Here is an 8961-nt window from a genome sequence, read left to right as displayed (position 1 = left end):
TGGTCAAAGGAGACGCCTGTCAGCGTGACGTTACCTTGTTGCTAGGCCGGGAAGGTGGGAATCGAGGTACACCCGCCCCATGCGCTGACTGGCCAACGAGAAGCCGAGAGCCCGCCCCCATGCGCGTCCCACCCTGTCGGAGGCGCGTAGCCGAGTGACTGACATTGGCCAGGCGGCCAGTGAGAGGCCGAGCTCCGCACAGCGCCCAATAGGAAGGCGCGAACCGGGGCGGAGGGCGGTGCCGGGGCGAAGTGATTGGCAGGTGGGCGGAGGCAGAGGAGGGCTCGCCGGAGCTGCCATGTCCGCCATCTTGGAGCGTCGGTGATGGTGGCGAGCGGAGGCTTTCCCGCCTGAGTGGAGGCACCTGGAGCCTGTGGCGGGGGACGCGCTGCCGAGGTACGGCCGGGACGGCGCCGCGATCTCCCCTCCGCCGCTTCCAGCGGAGCAGCGTCCCGGTGGCGGCTCCTCCGCGGCGGCGCGGGCCTGGCGCCCGCTCACCGCCGTGCGGGGGCTCCGGGCGCTGCTCGGGCGGCACCGGGCCGGGCCTGCCGGGGCCGGCCGTGCGCGGCCTCTCGCACCCGCAGCGCGGGACACGGAGCGCCCGAGGCGCGGCTGCGGGGCGCGGGGGCCTGGGCGCGGCGGGGAGGCCGGGCCGCGCCTCGGAGCCCGCCCTGCCCGCCGCCCCTTCTGCCCCTGGGTCCCGCGCGGGGTTCTCCGATGGGACGGTTGGGTTGTTTTGGATTTTTTAGCACGGCAACTTCTTTGAATTACGGTGTTTTAGGAGCGTAGCACTGTTTGGGTAAGCTTTAACTGCTGTTAAATACGTTTGGCAAAATCTCACTTAGAACCTGCCAGTTTTTCTGGTTTTGTTTTGTACTGGTTGCTAAGAACTTTCCAAAGTGTAAGAGGAAATTAGTGTTTTAGTCTATTTAGTGTCATATGAGACTATCTTGTATGACATAAGTGCAATTGAGGCTAAAGATCATTTCTGTCAGCATAAATGTTACTTAAGTCAGAACAGTGGGATACTTTGAATGGGTGTGTTGCTATTTTAAAAAAGTGTTCTGAGTGGAAGAGTGGAGAGAAGAACTTAGGAGTAGGTGGATAGCTTTTGGAAGGGATTCTTTGAGATGTTGACAACTTAAAAATGAAAGATTATTTTACTGCTGGTGGTATTACTTAGGTTTAAAATGTCCTTCAGTGGAGTGAGTCTAAAGGTACTCTTAACAATGCAGTGTGTCTTTGGATTGCACAAATACCTGTGTGATTTTTTTTTCTGGAATGCTGAAAGATGGGAATTATCTATTTTTCAGTGTTCCAGAAAGATTGCTGCAGTTATTTGAACTGCATGATCTATTTCCAGTGCAACAGACATTCTAATAAGACTCTGATTACTTAACTCTGTTTTATTTATGTTTCAGTAGCAAGGCATGGACTAAGTGAAGCTTGCAAGTGTTTTTTTATTTTACAAATAGAAAAGAACACTGCAGAATTATCTTTCAATGTGTAAATTGTTAATGAGATGTCATGCAAAAGTGATATCCAGTCTGCATGTTTTTCTTGACAATTTGTATTTTTAAGTGCTTGTTTAGGTTCATTTAAATTAAATATTTTGTCCATTATGATTTTATTTGAACATTTATTTGCTTTCCGTGTGAAAAGCAGAATTCATAGGTATTGAATCCTGCACTCTATTGAGTAACTAAAGGAATTTATTTTCTAAAACTACTTGGAGTTACTGTTTTGGCCAGAAGCTCTGTTGATGAGGTCTGTTTACAGTGAACAAGGAAAACACTGAGTTAAGTGAAAGTTGTAGTTTAGAAATTCCGGACAAGCAGCCTGTTTAACAGGAATGCCTTTAAGTAGGGTAGTGCATTACAGCTTCTTTACAAGCAACTTAGATTTGTATGTAAATTGCTGTAAGCATCACAGCTTTGGATTTTTTTAAAAATACAAATCAATTAGCCGTTATTCCCTTATGGAATTAAAGCTATTGGGTAGTTTATGTGTCTCTTCACAATACTGCCTGCAGACTGCTCACTTCTGCTGAGTTGGTGAAGAGCAAAAGTGACTTTTTCCGTCAGAGTGCTTCTGTCTTGCACTTACAGGAGGTGATGCTATAGCCTGTGTATAGATCGTGTTCTAGCAATGAAATTCAAGTGAATTAATAGAATGGAACCTGAATTTAGCAGTATTAGAGCAGAAATTTGTGTATGTGGCTTTAGTATTGGCAGATGTTTAGAGAGTGAGCTCTGTTGTTATGGCTCAACATCTTTGCTTATTTACTCAGCTTTAGCTTGGCATGCATGTACTGTGAAATGCTAAAGAGCTGGCTCAAAACCAACCAGTATGGGATTGGGACAGTCAGAAGGGAGAAATGTGTTGAAGAATTGTTTGGGCCACTCTCCTTTCTGTCCATTAGTGTCCTGTTTTGTCCAAGTACTTAAAAAGCTTTGAAGCATGTACTTAGCTCCACAGTTAAAGATTGCTCTTTGTAACTATATTGCAATAAGCTGTTTTTTAGCTTCAGTGTTTCAGCATACTACACAACATCTTTGTAGGTGGGAGACTTTTGTATTCACTTTTCTCGGGTAACTGAGTTAATTTATGGCCTTTGGAAGCTCTGATGGAAGCCATGGATTTTGTGCTTGGGCAGAAGAGGTGCTGGTATGAGCATAGTGATCTGTTTCTGTGGTAAGGTAGGATGGCCTAAGCACATTGTCTGCCCTCTAGATTAGTCTTTTGTAGTAGTACCTTCACCTGTGATCCTTAAGCTTGCTGTGTATTCTACTATCTCATATGCCAGGTTTAGGAATACTGTGTTATCTCAAGTTAATATCTGAAGTCCAAATTCTAGAAGACCAGATGTCTGATAGGGTTATCATAAGAGCAGGATGTAGAGCTGTTATTTTTGTCAAAACTTTTCACAACAATAAAACAAGTACAGGTAAATGAGAAATAATATCTTGCTTGTGTCTTCTTATTTTGGTAAGTTGGAGGAAGCGAGCAAAGAACTTGAGAAACTAGTGATCCTGGTATTTTCAGGGTGGGAAGCAAGCCTTAAAAGATCAAGGACAAGATACACAGAGAATGTGAACATCATGTTGAAAGCTCTGCATAGCATGTTTAATTGTTTCTGTAGTGTGTCAGGGTGCCAGCATCTGTTTTAGAAACTATATGCTACTAAGCAACTGAAATAAAATATTTTTCTACTCTTGGATATTATATGTAGCTTTATAGCTAGTTTGGGACACTTCTCAGGAAATGGGATAGACTGAAAAGATTGGGAAGACGTGGTTTAAGCTTGCCTGTTTATGGAATAGCTCTTCACACACTATTGGCAAAAAAATTGTTGGTCTGAAATACGAGACTTTTCGTGACCCTTGATTATTTAATAGCTTCCATAACATGTCAAGAAGCACGTTTGAAATGGTATATGTGATTTGGAATAGGTGAAAAAGTTCCCACCTAACCCTTAGACTTTTCTTTCTTCTTGCCATTAGTTCATATAGTCATCTCTTAATCCTGTTAAATGGAGGTATCTTTTCCTCTTAAACTTGAAATGCTCAATAACAAATCTGTGGGATGTGTTGCATGCCAGCTGTGGAAAAGAATACCAAAAGCACTTCGGCATACAACCTTATAGACCAGTGAAGCTGTAACACACTCCACTGGGGGGGAGATTTATGTTGTTAGGCATGTTGGCAGAATGGCTAGGAGTGCCTAGGAAGTGCATAGTGGGGATTTGATCAATGAAGGGAAGGGGAGTAGAAGAGGAGGGTAAAAAAATGTATATGTGCACTAGCAGAAACTGCCGAGTGGCGAGATTTGGGGATTGATTATTTTCCTTGGAACATTCTTAAAACTTTATCCTATTTCATTTTGAATGAGATGATTCCAAACATTTATGCAGTTTAAGTTGTGCATCTGTAAGGAGGTGGTAGTACATGGCCTAGTGGTCTCTGGCCTGTGTCCATTGGGCCTTCTTGAAAATGAGCACTGGAACACCATAGGCCGCCTGTTGTCACCTGTGCCACAAAGATGCTTTTAAACGTGAAGAAATCTCTTAATGCCTTTTTATGATGCTCAGGCCTGTCCTGGGTGAGGCTTGAGAAATGGCCATGGCATTTCCAGTTTGGTAACAAAGCATAGTTGGGATGGAGGATGGAAATGTCAAATACTTTAGTAAAAAGTAGTTTCTGAGTTTATTTAATACGTTCTAGAAGAGCTGTTTCAGTACTAAAAGCATTCTGATTGTTAATTACAAAAGTGAATCCCTGGCCTCCCAGCCCTGTTATGCAGTGGGTGAGTTCCCTTCTTAAGTGACTATTTGGCAGGATTTGTAACCGGATACCAGTATATAAAATAAGATTTTGTTGTACAAATTTAACTTCTGCTGTGGGTTTTTGAAGTGAATCCCATTATTTCCCAACCTGTTCTGTAAATGTACATGATGCTCCTTTAGAAGAGCAAAGCCTAAGACCCTAATCCTCAATTGTGTGTTGCACATTTCTCTCTTGTGGGAGTAACCTAATTGATAGATTAAAAGCTTCAGGTAGTGCTTTATGCAGTGGCTGTAGGCAATGCTAGTGCAGGTATGACTGTATTTTCCATTGTACTGTAACTGGTTTGAGCTTTTGTGTTAGAGCAGAAAACAATGGGTATTTCTCAAGGCTTGCCTCACTACAAGTTGATATTATTTCAGTACCGTTTGCATTGTGAAAGGAATATAAGCTGCTGCCTCCACAGGGTGGATTTTTGCATCTTTGTAGCAGAGTGCTTATACAATTAGTGATTCTCATAGAAATGGTGAAAATACAATGCTGTTTGCTTTTTTGTGTAAGCATAGTGGAAACCAAGTCTTGTGTTTCCAATATACTTGGGGGGGGGGGGGGGGGGGGGGAAGGTGTTTTTTTTATTTGGTTGGTTTTTTCAATTACTGCAAGTTTTATTAAAAAAATCATAGGTTAGGTATTGATGAAAAATCTCTTTCTTTCTGTGATATGCGGAAGTGGGGCTCTCCATATTCTGTTCCTGCTTACCATGTACCTACTACTTTGACCAGTCCCCAATCTTAAGAGTTCAGCTGCAAAGTTTAGGTCTGGTTTGAACTACAGAATTTGAATTCATGTTATTTCTTCTGCTACTGTCTTGACGGTCTTGCTGGAGGTCCATGTAACTGAAAGCTAAGTCTTCTAGAAAATAAAAAGTAGTAGGTTACATTTGACAACTTTAGCTGTTGTTACCAAACTTCTTGGAAAAGGATGGAAAGTTTAGAGACAGCTAAAAGCTGTGGTGGGGCACGAACAGACCCACTTTTAGATAGGGGGGTTCCTACTGATGTAAGCAGCTCCTTTCTCTAGGAACCCAACATCCATTTCATTGTTGGTCAGTCCAGATGGAAGTGCACCTAGAAGTTGCAACAGCACAGGGGTTTTGTTCCTATTGGCCATGTTTGTCTTCCTCTGTTCTTTCTGACTATTACAAAGAAGGAGGTTGTCACTGCTCATGGCAGCTCTATGGGGTAAGGGCATGTACGTGTTTTTTCCTGTCTCTGAGGGGCAGCTGTAGAAGGTACAGTGAGCTGGCTATGAAATACCAGTTCTTCCTCTTGGCTGTGACTAGCAAGCATTCATCAGAGGATCCTTCTCTGTGTGTACTTCATGCTGATGATGGGCTCTTTGTTACAGCTTTAAGCCACATCTAAATAGCAAAGAATTGTTCACTGAACATTGCATTTAGTGAAATTTGTTTGATAAAGGAGATGGTAAAGGTAACATTAATGAGAGGTCTGCATTTCTTAATGATCAACATAAAAAACTGTTTTTTCAGGCTGCTTGCCTGTACTGTAAGGGCAAAGGCTCTCTTCTAGAGTCACAATACAAGTTTACAAATTTTTCTGATACAAGTAATATGTGATTGAAGACTGAACTTGCGACTTTATTCTTTTCAACCCATTAATGCTTGATTGCTTTAATTACTCAGTAGTTGTGCCAGGTGCAGTTGTCTTAATATGACTTCAGTCATAGATGAGCACTTTTTTTTCCTGTGACTGCCTGTTACAATATGCCCTCCTGCTGTACTTAAGTATTACTTGAGAACAAAAACCAAAGAACTTTAACATAGCTGATCTGAGTACCAGCTACACTTGGCTTGGATGCTCTTCTTCAAAAATGCAAATTTATAATTTGCAAAAATGCAAGTTATAAATATAAATTAATCCCTAATGCCTTGGTTATTGACTAGGGAATTTAGTTGCCCAGCTTGGAATTGGAGAGATAGGATATTGAAGGCAGACAAGAATAATTCTGAATCTTTTATGTATGAGGGTGTCTGTGAAGAAAGATTCAAAGTCTGGAAAACCCATGGGGTTTATGTACGTATGTATTTATTTATTTATTTCATATAGGAAACACCTGCAGGTGTTTTTCACTATGGGAAACTGGATGCCTTTTAGGGCATAACAGAAAGCAATGATGTTAATACTTGTACAAGATTGTTTCCTTTGAAATGCACTGGTCCAGTCTTCCTCTCCTCTGTGCTTCAGAAGTCATCAGTTTAACTTGCAATTCTAGCCATAAGGCTGGAGATCAGAATGCACTGGGGTTGTTTTTTTTCCTCCCATGTTGAAGTTGTAGCCCCATGCAGCCAGGAATGAAATTATTTATTGAGACAATAAAAATTTGTAATATGGTACTGATCTCATCATCATAAGAAAGGATTATAGGTTATCCAAATCTCTATAATTGTTAAAAAAAATTATTGTAGGTAGTGAACATTGAGCAAAACCACCTAAGAAGTCTTGTTTTAGACTTTAAGGCATTTCAAACTAAGTTAATTTCTGTGCCACTTGGCATAGTAGTAACTTGACTTTTTGGAATGGTAATAAGACTGTCTTGACAAAGGTCTGTGTGGAGCCCTAAATGTTACTGAAAAGGATGGAAGACTTAAGTTCAGGTCTTAAGTAAATTGATTTCTAAGTCTTCAGCTCAGCGGGGTATTTCTCTTTAGGGCTTTATCATGTAATGCTGTAATAAATACCATATTAAATTCTGAGCTTGCATTTTAAGTAGCTTGGTTTCTTTGAAACTTTATGCTTGAAATCCCTTGAGTAGGTGTAGATACAGAAGTATCACTGTAGTTTTCTGTAACTATAACCTATCGGTGCTGTTTTCAGTCTTGCATTTGGATTAGTTTTAACAGTGTGTGTTTAGTAATTCCTAGTTAGTAAAATAACACTTGGTGAGAGTTGAGGCTCTTCTTGCAGCGAGAGAAAACTGTTGGCAGATACATTGGTATTAAGAGAAAGAAGTTGTAGGAAGGAATGGATGCGGAAAGTATTGTGGTGAGTTACTGTGTGGTAGCCTTCTCTTGAAAGGGCACAAAGAAAATGAAAAAGAAAACAGCCAGTTGAAGGATCATTTCAAAAGGACACTGTGTCCCTTAACTATGGCACATTGCTTGAACAGCTTTTTTAAACTCTGTTTGCAAGTACATACTAGTGTACTTATGGTATTGCACAGCTGATGATCATTCAGTGTCAAAATTTAGACTAATCACCTTTTGGAAACAGTATTATTAAGAACTGCTGCTAAATCTTTGAGACAGACTTGCTCCATAGTTGCCACTTGCAACTGCGGCAGAATTCTGAAAGGCAGTCCAACAAATGTACTCTTCTGATGCTCCAGAGAGAAGCATTGAAGTAGAATTTAAAAAATATTATTTTGAAGATAACAGAGAAAATAGTTGGTTTGGCATTTTTTTTTTATGGAACCTCAGCTTTTTTTTCCTTAAACTAGGGTGAGTGTTGCACTTGGAAGAAGATGGCTTATTCTGTTAGGCGGTCTTGGTTTTTGTGGTATTGTCCAGCAAAATAGAAGAGTTCCATGATCAAAGCATTACTTCTGTTCAGTTGAGACACCAGTGTCACCTGTGCCTGAAAATATGTCGTGTAATTCCTCTCTGTGTATGGTTTGTAAAAGCACAGCATGGCAAAACTCACAATACTGGAGTCTCCAGAATGTAAATTGCCTGGGGGACTGGGGAATGGGAAAGAAAGATAGCATTAGCTTAATAGCCACTTCAGACTTCACTGGGAAGGCTTTTTGCACTTAAATTTTGTGATTTTGCTCGTTTTCTAATTTCTTTTCTAGAACATATTTTTGCATGCACCTAAATAAAAATGATAGTAATTCATTAAACTTACATAGGTGAGAATTGGTGGAATCTTCCCATTCAAAGCAGTATTTTCTTAGTTTTCTAGGATGAGTTTCTCAGAAAAGTAAAGCTGGTCATGCTTCTTTAATGCTCGTTGTTTAGGTAACCTTGGACTGTTGTCTTCATAGCATTCTATATTACAGGAGGAGGATATTGAGTCACTATTCAGCTGTCTTAGTCTTTGAGTGATAAGTTAATCTGACTGTTTGGCATCAAGTACTTAATTGACATTTCATATATATTAAAATATTTTTCCTTTCTAAGTACTTGCCTTCATCCTCAGGTTATCTGCGGAGGTGGGGAAATTGTTGTATAGACTATTTTCCCTGAATATGTAGAGGTATGTTTTTTGAAGGAAAGGAGAGTGTTCTTGGTTGGTTAAAGGCTCAAATAAAGCTGTAAGATGGGCACTAGGCTGGGGAAGATGCCAAGTGGCACTAAAGCATTTTGCTAAATGCAGATACCAAAATCTAGAGAAGTGAATATGCTAAAGTAGCATCACTCCCCTTGTATCTAGGTGCTGCTTCTGTGTTTTATTTCTCTTGCTTGGCACTGGAAGAACTTTTCTACTTTTGTCCTAGGGATTGTATTGTTAAACTTGAAAATACTGGGATTCTAGAAAAAAAATATAGGTGGGACTTAAGCTCTTTGGTAAATAGTAGTATTTCCCCAAGAGCAAATCAAAATAAAAGATGTTTTAACTGCCTTAAATTAAAGATTAGAAGAAGAAATGTCTTCTACTTT

General features: G+C 40.7%; 1 protein-coding gene across 10 annotated transcripts in view; it reads left to right on the top strand.

The window, feature by feature from the left end:
• Positions 1 to 269: 269 nt before the first annotated feature.
• The window catches only part of PPP6R3 (protein phosphatase 6 regulatory subunit 3), a 52596-nt gene continuing 43904 nt past the window's right edge, over positions 270 to 8961 (top strand). For 7 of the 10 annotated variants that reach the window (XM_032110771.1, XM_032110772.1, XM_032110775.1 and 4 more), the window contains exon 1: positions 278 to 396. The gene's annotated coding sequence lies outside the window, so the exon portion shown is untranslated. Of the gene's footprint in view, positions 397 to 8961 lie in introns of all 10 variants that reach the window. The other 3 variants (XR_004240593.1, XM_032110777.1, XM_032110773.1) reach the window with 2 other exon arrangements.

The sequence above is a fragment of the Corvus moneduloides genome, chromosome 6 (genome assembly GCF_009650955.1).
Source record: "Corvus moneduloides isolate bCorMon1 chromosome 6, bCorMon1.pri, whole genome shotgun sequence".
Lineage (NCBI taxonomy): Eukaryota > Metazoa > Chordata > Aves > Passeriformes > Corvidae > Corvus > Corvus moneduloides.
The sequence above is the reverse complement of the archived record's forward strand: the minus strand, read 5'-3'. Positions and strand labels throughout refer to the sequence as shown.